This window comes from Pelobates fuscus, chromosome 1 (genome assembly GCF_036172605.1).
Source record: "Pelobates fuscus isolate aPelFus1 chromosome 1, aPelFus1.pri, whole genome shotgun sequence".
NCBI lineage: Eukaryota > Metazoa > Chordata > Amphibia > Anura > Pelobatidae > Pelobates > Pelobates fuscus.
Window position 1 is genome coordinate 356139947 of NC_086317.1, and position 17524 is coordinate 356157470.

Genomic DNA, 17524 nt, shown 5'->3' on the forward strand with positions numbered 1-17524 from the left:
TTAATAAATGTACATTAGAGTGGCCTAAGGCACACCTTTGCAATAGTCAGGCTGTCTAATCAGCATCTTGATATGCCACACCTATGAGGTGGATGGATTATCTCGGCAAAAGAGAAGTGCTCATTAACACAGATTTAGACAGACTTGTGAACAATATTTGAGAGAAATAGGCCTTTTGTGTACATAGAAAAATCTTTAAGCTCAGCTCATGAGTTAACTCCAAGTCAGATGTTTTTAGGTATCTATCTATCTATCTATCTATCTATCTATCTATCTATCTATCTATCTATCTATCTATCTATCTATCTATCTTATGTTTCTATATTATCTTTATACAGTGCATGGTCAATACATTGTTAAACAAACACAGATCAGCACAAAGTCCTACAAAAATTTAAAACGTGCAGTGATGTTACTACCCGGGCCGGACACAGAACAGAAAGCAGCCCTGGAAAAAAAATATATACTAGCCCTATAATTCATCTTGTCACAGGATTGTTTTTTTTTTTTTATATTCGTGTGCTTTAGGAGCTGTTATATAGGTTTTTTTTTTACCTGCAGCCCCTCATTCCAGATGATTCAGGGGTTTTTCAGTGCTGTGGGCTAACACTCACCACCCAGGCTACCCAAGTCTCTTTTTCAATAGCCCTACAATTGTTACATGTCTTTAAGCAGGACAATCCTTCAGAGCATCAAACATATGATATTAACCCACTTACTTGGGGAAACATATTTCCCCAAGTAAGTGAGTTAATCTCATAAGAGCAGACATTAGGCTGTTAGAGTAGCATCTGCCAAAGATGGGGTACATTGACGTTGTGGCAGGCTTATGCAATGTATGATCATAAACTGTAACTAAACCCCATTATTTTTGCCTAGACTAGGTGTTATTAAAAAAAAACTAGATAAATATGTGAGCTTTGAAGTTGCTGTTGAGTGGATGAGTGAGTGTGCTGGATTTTGTGTATTGTATGAATTGGCCCCAGCAGCACCTCATTTATGCATGTTCAGGCGAGTGCAGCCCCCTTTTGTAATATATATATTTGGGAGTCTAGGCCAACTCCTTGGTTTTGCACCCCTCCCTGTCACAGGTGCCTCATTCCAGGGCCCTTTTTAGCCTTGTACTGCAGAGAGCCCCAGATGGAAAACAAATTCCCTCAGGTAAGTGGGTTAATCTTATAAGAGCAGACATTAGGCTTTTAGAGAAGGACATGCCAAAGATGGGGTATATTGACGTTGTGGCAGGCTTATGCAATCTATGATCATATACTGTAACTAAACCCCCATTATTTTTGCCTAGATTAGGTGATTTTAAAAAAAACTAATAAAATCTGTGAGCTTAGATGTTGCTGTTTAGTGGATAAGTGTGCTGAACATAGGCGTGCGCAGCCTGTTGCATTAGGGTGTGCAGCCTAAAGCACAAACACATAACGCGTGTATATGTATGTATATACAGTGGGACCTCGGTTTACAAAAGCCTCGGTTAACATAATTTTCTGTTTACAAATGAAAATCCATTGAAAATAATGCCTCGGTTTACAATTTTTTTTCGCAATACAAAGCAAGTTTCCCCAGGATGCATTGCACCTGGGAGGTTTATAGCACCGCCCCCTGCATGCTGGAGCCTGTGGGTAGCACGTGGCGTCAAGTGTGGAGGTGTTGGAGCGGCTTTTGCATCGAGTTTTGGAGCCACACTCGAAATTGTTTGCAGTTGTTTTGGGACTTTTTGGTGCATTTCTCAAGCTGTGGAAAGGTAGGGAGCTGAGCTTTGTCGTTTGCATGCCTTTTATTGTGTGTTCTGCAGGGCCAGTGCTTGGATTTTTAGGTACATGGGCGAAGATGCATTTTTCCGCCCCCCCCCTCGCCCCCCTGAAAAAAACATCTTCACCTATGTGCCTCTTAACCAGCCCCTCTCCCCTCCCTGACCATTAATGGTCCCTTCCCTGTCCCTTAGTGTTCTTCTCCCCTACCCCCTCTTTTCCCTGTTTCTCTCCCATTCCCTCCCTGTCCCTTGGTGCACCCCACACCCCTTTAGTGGTCACACTCCCCTTCATGGTGTGTCAGTGTGTACAGAGTGTAGCGGAGCGCGGTACAGGAGCTTCAGTTTTCTGTACCCGGCCGAACTGACAGGGAGTGCTCTCTCTGTGAGCACCTCCTGTCAGTCTGGCCAGGTACAGGAAACAGAAGCTCCTGTACCGCGCTCCGTTACACTCTGTACACACTGACAGTCACACACTCAATGACAAACACACAGACGTCACTGACAGACACAGACTCATTGACAGACACACTGATAGTCACACACAGACTCAATGACAAACATACTCTCACTGATTTGACAGACACACACTCATACACTGACAAACACACTCATCATACACTGACAGACACACTCATACACTCACATGCACACACACACGCTGTCACTCACACACACGCTGTCACTCACAGACACACGCTGTCACTCACAGACGCACACACTCTGTCACTCACAGACGCACACTCTGTCACTCACAGACGCACACTGTCACTCACAGACACACACTCTGTCACTCACAGACACACACTCTGTCACTCACAGACACACACTGTCACTCACAGACACACACTCTGTCACTCACAGACACACACTCTGTCACTCACAGACACATACACTCACACACAGACACATACACTCACACACACACACAGACACATACACTCACACACACACATACACATACACTCACACACACACAGACACATACACTCACTAATTATTTTATAAATAAATATTTTCCACCCAGCCTCCCTACCTGGAGAGCTGGTGTGGATGATGAATCCTTCCCTGGGGTCCAGTGGGGCTGCTGGGCGGCGTGCGGCTGTGCTGCGATCAGACGCGGCGATCGAGCTCTAACCTCTCTGCTCTGCTCCCTCGCACGCTGCCTGTCTGCTGATACCGCGGGAGCCGGAATATGACGTCATATTCTGGCTCCCGTGGTATCAGCAGACAGGCAGCGCGCGAGGGAGCAGAGCAGAGAGGTTAGAGCTCCCTCCGCCCGTCTGATCTCAGCACAGCCGCACGCCGCACCGGGGGCTGAGATTGTGGCCCGGCAGGAGGGAGAGCTTCCCTCCTGCCGGTCACTGGAATTTTGCGCCCCCAGAGCCTGTGCGCCCTAAGGCGGACGCCTGTGCCGCCTTATGGACGCGCCGGCCCTGGTGTTCTGCATTGTGGGTTGGTTTCCATGCCAGCTCATTTTGACTTTTTTCTGACCTCCAAAACAGATTAATCGTTTTTCAATGCATTCCAATGGGAAACCACGTTTCGGTTTACAAATTTTTCGCAATAAGAAACGACCCGGAGAACACATTAAATTTGTAAACCGAGGTCCCACTATATATATATATATATATATATATATATATATATATATATATATATATAAACATTCATGAAATAAGGCTTGCACTCACGGTCTTTTAAAGATAAAAGGTTTCTTCTTTATTCCAAAGTAGTTAAAACATGTAAATTGTCATCAACGTTTCAGCCATCGTCCGTGGCTTTCATCAGGATCAGTTCAGCATAAAAATACATTAACACACACTTGCATTTATATAGCTAAACAAACTGATATTGAAATCATTGAAAAACACTCACCACCTGTGTTACCGATCGCCCGGCGTCTGTCCCGTTGTACTGCGCATGTGCGATCACGTCCGTAACCGGAAGTGACGTGATCGCGTCCACATCCGTTGCCAGGGTTACCCAAGATGTTTAAAAGCTACCTGGCAACGAGATGATAGTCCAGAACACCTGGGCGGTCACATAATGGACAAACATCACAACTAAAATATTAAATAATCTACATATTCAATCCACTTCTCTTCAACATATAAACATAGTTTGGGCAAGTGTACAAGTATCTTCTTATTACTATCAAAGATCTATTTGCTATTACCAAATACCTGGGTCTTTGCATAAATCACCTTATATTATTGATTATACTAATCTGATATATTTACATCAAGTAAAATACAGAACCAAGTAGTTATCAAATATACATACATCTACTTAATTCAACTATAATTCATCTAGGTAGTAAACCATAAGGTAGTTAAAATATAAATCCATGCTGGCACTGTAAATGCTCTTAAAGTGATACTACGTGCTAATGTGAACTTTAAAGTGCTAAGTGCAAACATGTAACCATATGCTAATATGGCTGTTGCAGTAAAGTGAATGAGTGTATGCTATATACAATAAAGTGAATATATGTATATTGTATGTACAAGAAAGTGCTGCTTATTGTAAAGTGAGACTAAGTGCTGTTATGTACACTAAAGTGCAGTGTAGACAACAGAATTTCCTATACAATAAAGTGAATACCAGTGGAATATGTACATCAAAGTGACTCTAGTTGCTGTATGTACAATAAAGTGCTTACATGCCATTACATTTATCTGTAATCCTGTACACTAAAGTGATTGTTAGTAAATTATGTACAACAAAGTGATACCCAGTGCTCTATATACACTAAAGTGCTTACGTGCCCTTACTTTATCAATAAAGTATTATATCCACACAATCCTATGGTCTCCTTTTCTGCTGGTTTATTACAGGCGTTAGTATGCCCCAGTGTTGAGATTGCCTAAGCTGTATGCATTATATAAGAGGAAGATTAATTATAAACTTTGAAGTTACTTACTCAATGCTATATATTATATGGTGCCGTACTTATATAGGTGAAAGGATAAGTATATGCTTTTAAGTTACTGCCTAAATGCTATACATGGGTTAAAATAACTCCAACTACCGTATATACTCGAGTATAAGCCGACCCGAATATAAGCCGAGGCCGCTAATTTTACCCAAAAAAACTGGGAAAACTTATTGACTCGAGTATAAGACTAGGGTGGGAAATGCAGCAGCTACTGGTAAAATTTCGAAATAAAATTAGATCCTAAAAAAATGATATTAATTGAATATTTATTTCCAGTGTGTGTATATAATGAATGCAGTGTGTGTGTATGAATGCAGTGTGTGTGTATGAGTGCAGCGTGTGTGTATGAGTGCAGCGTGTGTGTATGAGTGCAGCGTGTGTGTATGAGTGCAGCGTGTGTGTATGAGTGCAGCGTGTGTGTGTATGAGTGCAGTGTGTGTGTGTATGAATGCAGTGTGTGTGTGTATGAATGCAGTGTGTTTATATGAGTGCAGCGTGTGTATGAGTGCAGTGTGTGTGTATGAGTGCAGTGTGTGTATGAATGCAGTGTGTATGAATGCAGTGTGTATGAATGCAGTGTGTATGAATGCAGTGTGTATGAGTGCAGTGTGTGTATGAATGCAGTGTGTGTATGAATGCAGTGTGTGTATGAATGCAGTGTGTGTATGAATGCAGTGTGTGTGTGTGTATGAGTGCAGTGTGTATGAATGCAGTGTGTATGAATGCAGTGTGTGTGTATGAGTGCAGTGTGTGTATGAGTGCAGTGTGTGTGTATGAGTGCAGTGTGTGTGTATGAATGCAGTGTGTGTATGAATGCAGTGTGTGTGTGTGTATATGAGTGCAGTGTGTATGAGTGCAGTGTGTATGAATGCAGTGTGTGTGTATGAATGCAGTGTGTGTGTGTGTGTATGAGTGCAGTGTGTATGAATGCAGTGTGTGTGTGTGTATGAGTGCAGTGTGTGTATGAGTGCAGTGTGTGTGTATGTGTGTGTTGCAGAGTCTTGGGGGGGCAATTTGATTATTTTTTTTACATTATTTTAATATTTTTTTTTCATTATTTTTTTATTTACTTATTATTTTTTTAATTATTTTCATATTTTTTATTATTATTTATTATTTGTAATGTTATTTTTTTTTTTTAATTATTATTTTATCATTAATTTATTTTTGTTTCGTCCCCCCTCCCTGCTTGCTAGCTGGCCAGGGAGGGGGGCTCCTTCCCTGGTGGTCCAGTGGGGTTGGTAGTTCAGTGGGGGGGCTGTGGGGGCTGCAGAGATGTTACTTACCTTTCCTGCAGCTCCTGTCAGCTCTCTCCTCCTCCGCCGGTCCGGTCAGCTCCCTCTGTCAGCTCACACTGCAAGTCTCGCGAGAGCCGCGGCTCTCGCGAGATTTACACTGGGAGCTGACCGAGGTGCTGAACGGACCGGCGGAGGAGGAGAGAGCTGACAGGAGCTGCAGGAAAGGTAAGTAACATCTCTGCAGCCCCCACAGCCCCATTGTCTGTATTATGGCAATGAAAATTGCCATAATACAGACTATTGACTCGAGTATAAGCCGAGTTGGGGGTTTTCAGCACAAAAAATGTGCTGAAAAACTCGGCTTATACTCGAGTATATACGGTATGTTTGTCTTGTGGATATTAATACTATTAAAACATTTCACAATTCGAGGATATATCGCTGCAACATGCCTATACTTATATAAATGGGGCATATGATAGCATTTAGGCCCCGGGGTGCGACTGTGTCTAGTTCATAGATCCAGAATGCTTCTCTCCGTAACAGCAGATTTCCTCTGTTGCCACCTCTTATTGGAACTGGAATTTGGTCTATTGCTACGAATTTTAATGTAGCCAGAGAGTGTTTGTAATCCAAGAAATGCTTAGCCACAGGTTTGTCTGTGCCTCCATCCCTGATAGCAGTTCTAATATTCGACCTGTGCCCCCTGATCCGTTCACAGAGTTGAGTCTCGGTTTTGCTTATGTAGCGTAATCCACAGGGGCATGAAAGTTTATATACAACAAACATAGATTTGCATGTGATTGTGTATTTTATCTTATAGGTCTTATTTTTTTCCCAAACTATGTTTATATGTTGAAGAGAAGTGGATTGAATATGTAGATTATTTAATATTTTAGTTGTGATGTTTGTCCATTATGTAACCGCCCGGGTGTTCTGGACTATCATCTCGTTGCCAGGTAGCTTGTAAACATCTTGGGTAACCCTGGCAACGGATGTGGACGCGATCGCGTCACTTCCGGTTACGGACGTGATCGCGCATGCGCAGTACAACGGGAGAGACGGCGGGCGATCGGTAACACAGGTGGTGAGTGTTTTTCAATGATTTCAATATCAGTTTGTTTAGCTATATAAATGCAAGTGTGTGTTAATGTATTTTTATGCTGAACTGATCCTGATGAAAGCCACGGACGATGGCTGAAACGTTGATGACAATTTACATGTTTTAACTACTTTGGAATAAAGAAGAAACCTTTTATCTTTAAAAGACCGTGAGTGCAAGCCTTATTTCATGAATGTTTATAATATTTGGCTACGGCTATAGTGCACCCGGCAATGTTTTGCATTTGAAAGTGTGTGTGCAGGGTACCAGAGGAAGGTATATATATATATATATATATATATATATATACACACACACACATACATACACTGCTGTGTGTGTGTGTGTTGTTAGTGTGCTGTTAGTGTGCTGTGTGAGGATGGTGTGGGGATGCTGTGTATGTAAGGGTGCTGTGTGTGAGGGTGCTGTTAGTGTGATGTGTGTGTGAGGGTGCTGTTAGTGTGCTATGTGGGTGAGGGTGTTTGTGTGTGTCTGTTTGTGAGGGTGCTGTTAGTGTGCTGTTTGTGTGTGAGGGTGCTGTTTGTGTGTTAGGGTGCTGTTTGTGTACTGTTTGTGAGGGTGCTGGTAGTGTGCTGTGGGTGAGGGTGTTTGTGTGTGTGTTTGTGAGGGTGTTGTTAGTGTGCTGTGTGTGAGGGTGCTGTTTGTGTGCTGTGTGTGAGGGTGCTGGTAGTGTGCTGTGTGTTTGTGAGGGTGTTTGTGTGTGCTTGTTAGGGTCCTGTTAGTGTGCTGTGTGAGGGTGCTGTTTGTTTGAGGGTGCTGTGTGTGTGAGGGTGCTGTTTGTGTGCTGTGCGAGGGTGCTGTTTGTGTGCTGTGTTTGGGTGTCGTGTGTTTGTGAGGGTGCTGTTAGTGTGCTGTGTGTGAGGGTGCTATTTGTGTGTAAGTGTTCTGTTTGTGTGCTGTGTTTGTGTGGGTGCTGTTAGTGTGCTGTGTGTGAGGGTGCTGTGTGTTTGTAAGGGTGCTGTGTATGGGTTTGTGAGGGTGCTGTTAGTGTACTGTTTGTGTAAGGGTGCTGTGTGTGTGAGGGTGCTGTGTGTGGGTGCTGTGTGTGTATGGGTGCTGTTTGTGTGTGGGTGTTGTATATGTGTGTGCTGTATGTTTGCAGGGATTGTGGGGGTGGAGGTGGGGACAGATTAGTAGATATCCCCTCTCCCTTCTTACCTTATGTAGGGAGGAGGGATCCCTGCTGCCATGTGCCATCCCTGGTGGTCCAGTGGAGAGTGAACTCTAGCCTCGGATAGTACCGGCTCTGCATGAGCCGACAGGGGATATCCTGAAATCTCCCCTGCCGGTCTCAATTCATAGGCGTGCCGCGTGGATTAGGGTGTGCCCATGCACACCCGGCACACCCCGTGCGTTTGCCTATGGTGTTGAATCTTGTCTATTGTATACATTGGCCCAAGCAGCACCTCATTTATGCATGTTAAGGTGAGTGGAGATCCCTGGGTTTATATATATATATTTATATATTCATAAATGGCTTGGCACTCACCCTTTCTCCAATGAAAAAATAAAGATTATTGCCCTGGTGCAATTACACGTTGACGATATATATAACAGAAAAAAGAGATGCACTCTGCGGTTTTCAATAAGTATAATGGTGTTTAATCCATATAAGGGTTCACATATGTATCAGATTGACATTTCAACCCATTCAGGTCTTCCTCAAGATCCAGTGGAAGACCTGAATGGGTCAAAATTTCGATCTAATACATGTGTGGACCCTTATATGGATTAAACACCATTTTACTTATTGAAGACCGCAAAGTGCATCTCTTTTTTCTTTATATATATATATATATATATATATATATATATATATATATATATATAAAAGCATGCTCCACATTAATATCACAAGCTCATTGACACACACAGAGAGGCTCAATTCCACAGACAACCTCACTGACATACACAGAAGCTCTCTAACCCACACAAGCTCAGTGACACACACAGAAGCTCACTACAGACAAGCTTACCATTGCACACAAGCTCTCTTACCCATACACAAGCTCACTACAAAGAAACTTACTGACACACAAAAGCTCACTACAGACAAGCTTACTACAGACAAGCTCACCAACACACAAAAGCTCTCATACTCATACACAAGCTTACTACAGATAAGCTTACTGACACACAAAAGCTCACTACAGACAATCTCGCTAACACACAGAAGCTCACTGACAGACACACACACACACACACACACACACGCACACTTCAGACATGCTCACTGACACAGACACACACACAAGCTCACCTGAAACACAGAAGCTCTGAGGCACACAAACTCACTACAGACAAGCTCTCTGACCCACATAAGCTCACTATAGACAAGCTCACTGACACACACAAAATTACTACAGACAAGCTCACTGACACACACAAGCACACTACAATCAAGCGCACTGACACACACATAAGCTCTCTGACCCACACAAGCGCATTGACACTCACAGGTGCACTACAGTCAAGCTGACTGATATAACCAAGCTCACTACAGACAAGTTCACTGACACAAATACACACAAGCTCACTACAGGCAAGATCAGACAAACTCACTACAAGCTCACTGACACTCACAGTCTCACTACAAGCTCACTGACACATACCAGCACACTACAGTCAAGCTCACTGACACACAAAAGTTCACTAGAGACAAGCTTGCTTCAAGCAAACTGACACAGACAAGCTTATTGACACATACAAGCTCACAACACATAAGCTCACTGACACACACAGAAGCTCTAACCCACACAAGCTCACTACAGACAAGTTCTCTGACCCACATAGGCTCACTACAGACATGCTCACTGACACACACAAGATCACTACAGACAAGCTCACTGAAATGCACAAGCTTACTACAAACAAACTCACTGACACAGGCAAACTCATTATAAGCTCACCAACAAACACAAGATCACTACAAGCTCACTGACTGACAAGCTCATTGACACACACAGTAGCTCTCTGAACCATACACAAACTCACTACAGACAAGCTCACTGACACTCACAAGCTTATTACAGTCAAGCTGACAGACACACACAAGATCACTACAGACAATCTCACTACAAGCTCAGTGGCACACACAAGTTCACCGAAACACACTACAAACAAGCTAAATGACACACAGAGAAGCTCTCTGACCCACACAAGCTCACTGACACTTACAGGCTCACTCCAAGCTAAGAGATACAACCAAGCTCAATACAGACAAACTCACTGACACAAATACACACAAGCCTACTACATACAAGCTCACTACAAGCTCACACAGACATATACTCACTACAAGTTCACGGACACACACAAGCACACTACAGACAAGTGCAATGCCACATAATAGTGCACTACAGGCAAGCTCACTCACACACAGAAAAGCTCTCTGAACTATACACAAACTCACAACAGTCAATCTCACTGACACTCACAAGCTCACTACAATCAAGCTCACAGACACAAACAAGCTCACTACAGTCAAGCTCAGAGACACACATACAAGCACATTACAAACATACTCACTGACACAAATACACACAAGTTCACTACAAACAAACTCACTACAAGCTCACTGGCAAACTCAAGCTCACTACATACAAGCTCACACACATGCACACTACAGACAAGCTTACTGACACACACAGAAGCTCTCTAACCCACACAAGCTCAGTGACACACACAGAAGCTCACTACAGACAAGCTTACCATTGCACACAAGCTCTCTTACCCATACACAAGCTCACTACAAAGAAACTTACTGACACACAAAAGCTCACTACAGACAAGCTTACTACAGACAAGCTCACCAACACACAAAAGCTCTCATACTCATACACAAGCTTACTACAGATAAGCTTACTGACACACAAAAGCTCACTACAGACAATCTCGCTAACACACAGAAGCTCACTGACAGACACACACACACATACACGCACACTTCAGACATGCTCACTGACACAGACACACACACAAGCTCACCTGAAACACAGAAGCTCTGAGGCACACAAACTCACTACAGACAAGCTCTCTGACCCACATAAGCTCACTATAGACAAGCTCACTGACACACACAAAATTACTACAGACAAGCTCACTGACACACACAAGCACACTACAATCAAGCGCACTGACACACACATAAGCTCTCTGACCCACACAAGCGCATTGACACTCACAGGTGCACTACAGTCAAGCTGACTGATATAACCAAGCTCACTACAGACAAGTTCACTGACACAAATACACACAAGCTCACTACAGGCAAGATCAGACAAACTCACTACAAGCTCACTGACACTCACAGTCTCACTACAAGCTCACTGACACATACCAGCACACTACAGTCAAGCTCACTGACACACAAAAGTTCACTAGAGACAAGCTTGCTTCAAGCAAACTGACACAGACAAGCTTATTGACACATACAAGCTCACAACACATAAGCTCACTGACACACACAGAAGCTCTAACCCACACAAGCTCACTACAGACAAGTTCTCTGACCCACATAGGCTCACTACAGACATGCTCACTGACACACACAAGATCACTACAGACAAGCTCACTGAAATGCACAAGCTTACTACAAACAAACTCACTGACACAGGCAAACTCATTATAAGCTCACCAACAAACACAAGATCACTACAAGCTCACTGACTGACAAGCTCATTGACACACACAGTAGCTCTCTGAACCATACACAAACTCACTACAGACAAGCTCACTGACACTCACAAGCTTATTACAGTCAAGCTGACAGACACACACAAGATCACTACAGACAATCTCACTACAAGCTCAGTGGCACACACAAGTTCACCGAAACACACTACAAACAAGCTAAATGACACACAGAGAAGCTCTCTGACCCACATAAGCTCACTATAGACAAGCTCACTGACACACACAAAATTACTACAGACAAGCTCACTGACACACACAAGCACACTACAATCAAGCGCACTGACACACACATAAGCTCTCTGACCCACACAAGCGCATTGACACTCACAGGTGCACTACAGTCAAGCTGACTGATATAACCAAGCTCACTACAGACAAGTTCACTGACACAAATACACACAAGCTCACTACAGGCAAGATCAGACAAACTCACTACAAGCTCACTGACACTCACAGTCTCACTACAAGCTCACTGACACATACCAGCACACTACAGTCAAGCTCACTGACACACAAAAGTTCACTAGAGACAAGCTTGCTTCAAGCAAACTGACACAGACAAGCTTATTGACACATACAAGCTCACAACACATAAGCTCACTGACACACACAGAAGCTCTAACCCACACAAGCTCACTACAGACAAGTTCTCTGACCCACATAGGCTCACTACAGACATGCTCACTGACACACACAAGATCACTACAGACAAGCTCACTGAAACGCACAAGCTTACTACAAACAAACTCACTGACACAGGCAAACTCATTATAAGCTCACCAACAAACACAAGATCACTACAAGCTCACTGACAGACAAGCTCATTGACACACACAGTAGCTCTCTGAACCATACACAAACTCACTACAGACAAGCTCACTGACACTCACAAGCTTATTACAGTCAAGCTGACAGACACACACAAGATCACTACAGACAATCTCACTACAAGCTCAGTGGCACACACAAGTTCACCGAAACACACTACAAACAAGCTAAATGACACACAGAGAAGCTCTCTGACCCACACAAGCTCACTGACACTTACAGGCTCACTCCAAGCTAAGAGATACAACCAAGCTCAATACAGACAAACTCACTGACACAAATACACACAAGCCTACTACATACAAGCTCACTACAAGCTCACACAGACATATACTCACTACAAGTTCACGGACACACACAAGCACACTACAGACAAGTGCAATGCCACATAATAGTGCACTACAGGCAAGCTCACTCACACACAGAAAAGCTCTCTGAACTATACACAAACTCACAACAGTCAATCTCACTGACACTCACAAGCTCACTACAATCAAGCTCACAGACACAAACAAGCTCACTACAGTCAAGCTCAGAGACACACATACAAGCACATTACAAACATACTCACTGACACAAATACACACAAGTTCACTACAAACAAACTCACTACAAGCTCACTGGCAAACTCAAGCTCACTACATACAAGCTCACACACATGCACACTACAGACAAGCTTACTGACACACACAAGCTCACTGACCAACACAAACACACTACAGACAAGTTCACTGACCCATACAAGCACACTACAGACAAGCGCACTGGCACACACATGCTCACTGACCCACAGAAGCACACTACAGACAATCTTACTGACCCACACAAGTACACTACAGATAAGCTCACTACAAGCTCACTAACACACATACACACAAAATAGGTTAATCATGGGCTGCTGGGAGAATATAAAAGTGTCTTTAACTGGCAGTGTGCAGTGTGCAGTGTGTTTTTTCTTCATAAAGTTCTTCATCTTCCTATGTGAAAGGTCCCCGGAGTGAGGCTGAGGGGGTGGAGCTCCAGTGCAGGGATTGGCTCCTTCCAGGCAGACTATGCAGCGGTGGAATCTGCAATCGAGCTTTCGTGAGAGAGTGAAAGAGGCCTTCAGTGCTCTCTCACTCCTCTCTGCTGCAGGCCAGTTGTCGCCTGTATATGTGTACCGGCCTCTGGCAGCCTTAAAGCAGCCATCCAGTAAACTATCTTCCCCACGCACCAGCACCCAGCCCCCAGCCCCAAACAAAAAGTCAGAGGAGGAGAAAAAAGTGTAAAGTGCTGTACTGCCAACTCCAGGTGCACCGGATTCCTTATTTCAAATGGAATAATGAGGCAAAAATTTGATTTTTTTCACTGCAAGTTTGAGATTTCTGTGGGAAAAGCAAGTCTTATGGCTTGACTAGTGTGCAGATCTGTGTTTAACAATGTATTTACTATCCACTGTTTTCAATCACATTTTTCCAGACCATAACTTTTTTTTTTTTATCTATATACGGTATATACATGTATACAGGTAATCTTTAACATGGACACTCTCCAGCTATCTACTGTGATTGTGAAAGTGCTGAGGGAACAAGCATTATTTCAGTATGAAAGCTGCAGAATTATAAGGTAAATCAACAATTACCGTCTGTGTTCTGTGAATAACAGTTTGTGTTGGTTCCAGCACAAATATTCTTTGAAAGATGGTAGCGCTTTGTAGCTGTAGAAGCTATTGTCAAGGTTGCAAATATTTGTAACCACATCACATAAAAGTACCAAACCACATACCCTTCATAAACTTATTAAGGAGGATTTTCAAGAGTAGCATTCCTGAAACCAGCGAAACATCAACCACTTGACTTTGTAACGGTTGTATTGCCATTATTATCGTGAGTGATCAGAAAACAATTCATTCTTTATTCAACATACCAGTATTTCAAACAAATTCCTATCTACTGTAATCACAATTGCTTATTGCCTCTACTGTGGGAACATTTTTATATAAATAGTTTGTATGAGAAACACTTGTAGTCTAGTGTATATATTTGGATCTTACCTGTTAAATCAAGAAAATATATATTTCATATTTCACATTTTTGCTAATCCAGCAAAATAATGAAATATTTTTCATGTTCCTTACTATTTTTGTACATTACCTTTCAAAATATTCACTCAATGAATTACAAATGGTAAACTGAAATGACATAATTTAAGATACTGAAACTCAAAATTATTTTTTTGGAGTTGTAAAGAAATAAATCTCAAATATGCTGTTGCCTGTGGGATTATCAGGTCTTGTTTTTATTAAGGCATCATACAAATTATTCATACCCATGACTGGCTATATAAAGTTCCTCCCTGCTTTTAAAACCAGTGTTAAGCAGAGGTCTTAATATTGTTAACTGTTTTTAAATATTACGCCTTAACCCATGAAATATATAGCATTATCAAATGATTGTTGAACCTTCTGTGACATGAAGATGCAGGTATTTCAGCTGAATATCCAAAGCCTTAGTAATGATACTTCAACACTAGTATTTTTTCTTTCTTAAAAAATATCGGAGCATCTTATTGCCTAAAAGGTAAATAATGAGGAAATTACCATTATTGTTAGAACAATGTCAACTGATGTTGACACACACACCCACACAGTCATTGACACAGATCCATACACACACTGACCCATATGTACATATACTGGCACAGACACTAATTCACACTCACAGACTCACTGTCAAGGACCCATACACACACTGATCCATGCACACACTCACTGAGTCACACATTAACCCAGACACACACACAAACACACTCTCTGACACACACAAATACAGACAGTAACCCATATATATGCACTGACCGATGCACACACAGTAATCCATTTTTTGCTGTTGTCAGAAACCACATTCATGAACACAGAGCTGGATATTTTGGATCCTATATGTCCGTCCAAAACTACCACTACTGGCTGAATTGAAATGGATAATAATGACCTTTCAGATGAAGAAAACCATTTTTGATCATATCTGGGGTAAATGGCTGGGAGAAAAACAAAGAACATGAGAACTCTGGGAGCGGACAAAACCTTAGAGGAACTCAGTAGCTTGCCCTTCAGTAAATCCCTGCTGAGGTCTCAAAATAGTTTTTGCTCACTTGTGCCATTACAGAGAAAACATATTCCAAAGCATATCAAACTGATCTCACCCATAAGGGCAGTCCAGAGCTAAAATGTCGGCAAATTCTCTCTGCACGAGAGATAAAGCAACACCAGAAGATAATTTTTGGCCTCCATTGGGCCTCATCAGTGAGGTGTAGCTTATGCTCCTCTAGACACAGTGAGCATGGGGTCCATGTCTGGATTACCCATAAGGCACTCGTAAGGACAGTCCAGGACTGAAATTTCAGCAAGTTCTCTCTGCACAAGAGATACAGCAATCCCAGATAATCATTTTTGGCCTTCTTTGGGCCTCATCAGTAAGGTGTAATGGATACCCCTTTAGGCACAGTGAGGACGGGGTCCACATCTGGATTACCCTTTTAATATAAGAGAGCCAAGTTAATGCATTACAACAAAACAAATGGCTGGGAGAACCACTCACCTGTTCTTATAATATTCATAATGTCACGGATTTGTCTGAATCATTTAAAAAGGTACTTTGACATTACAAACATTACATAATAATAAATCCTGTATCAAAATGCTGTTCATTTTATGTATACATTGAGCCAGCTAATTAAAATCTACTTCTTGATACCATGATTTCCTTGGCACAATTAAAGCTTGCCTCCAGAAAGGGAAAGGAGAAACAATACACATGTCCCTGCACCAAACTGACCCTATGCATTATGAGATAACAGGAACATTATTTGAATCAGGAGATCAAGCACTCGGCTGCTTAAGTCCATTTTTGGGCGCCATCTTGGAGGGAGAAGTCGAGATCTTCAGTTAAAAGATTTCATGCCATACATTTAGAATTGGGGAGAGTTTAACATTTAATGATACAGTGCAGTAGATATGTTTTGTCCCTGTGAGGGAAATGTAATGGATCTTCACGACTATAGAAATATTTGGGCCATACATAAGAGTTCACTGTAATCATTCAACTCTCTTAGTATTTGGTTTTTTAACACTATTAAAACATGATTTGCCTCATTTTTCATCATAGCCACCATCTGTGACCAAATTAATATATATTAGGTGCTTTGCTATGATTTTTTCCAATTTGCAGCAAAGTGCTACTAGATATATATTATATTTTTTGGGGGGGTACTGATGACAAAAATGGTGGTACTTACCTTGTTTTGTTCTCAGATTTATTTAACTTACTGATGTTTCACCAGAAAATACATTCAAATATGGTAGTTCATCTTTAGAGGGATGTAATAATTTAAAATTTAACAGGGCCTTATTTGCTTAATAAAACACATTGTGCTCGAAAGCAGCAATACTTTGTGTTAATTAGTTGACGATATGATATATTAATTCAATCTGCAAAAGGCCGCAAGGAACAGCCATATTAATTTGAGTAAATTATAAGTTAGGTATCATGAGTGCTATTATTCAAGTAAAACCAATAAATGTGTATTGTTTTTGTAACATACGAAGTTGAGTGTTGATTAATAATGATACAATAAATCTGTAGTTTCTTTATTTTACATCATCTGTAGCCTCAGATAGAAGCTTTTCCATTTGTCCCCAGATATTTTAGGACTGGAAGATCATTATCATGTCCATATGACTGAGTTTTTATCCTGTAAAGAAGAATGACATTTCCTACACAATTCTACCCACTCTCTGTCTCATCAAACTACCCACAACTTTATGTGCCAAAGCCTTACAGACCAAGCCTTAGTTGGGTACTGAAGAAAAATTGAAAGGGGTAGACTTTCTCATCCAGCAACTTTCCTGTGATTGTAATTTTGGTAACTGTATTAATAAATTAGATGATTACAATATTTTATAT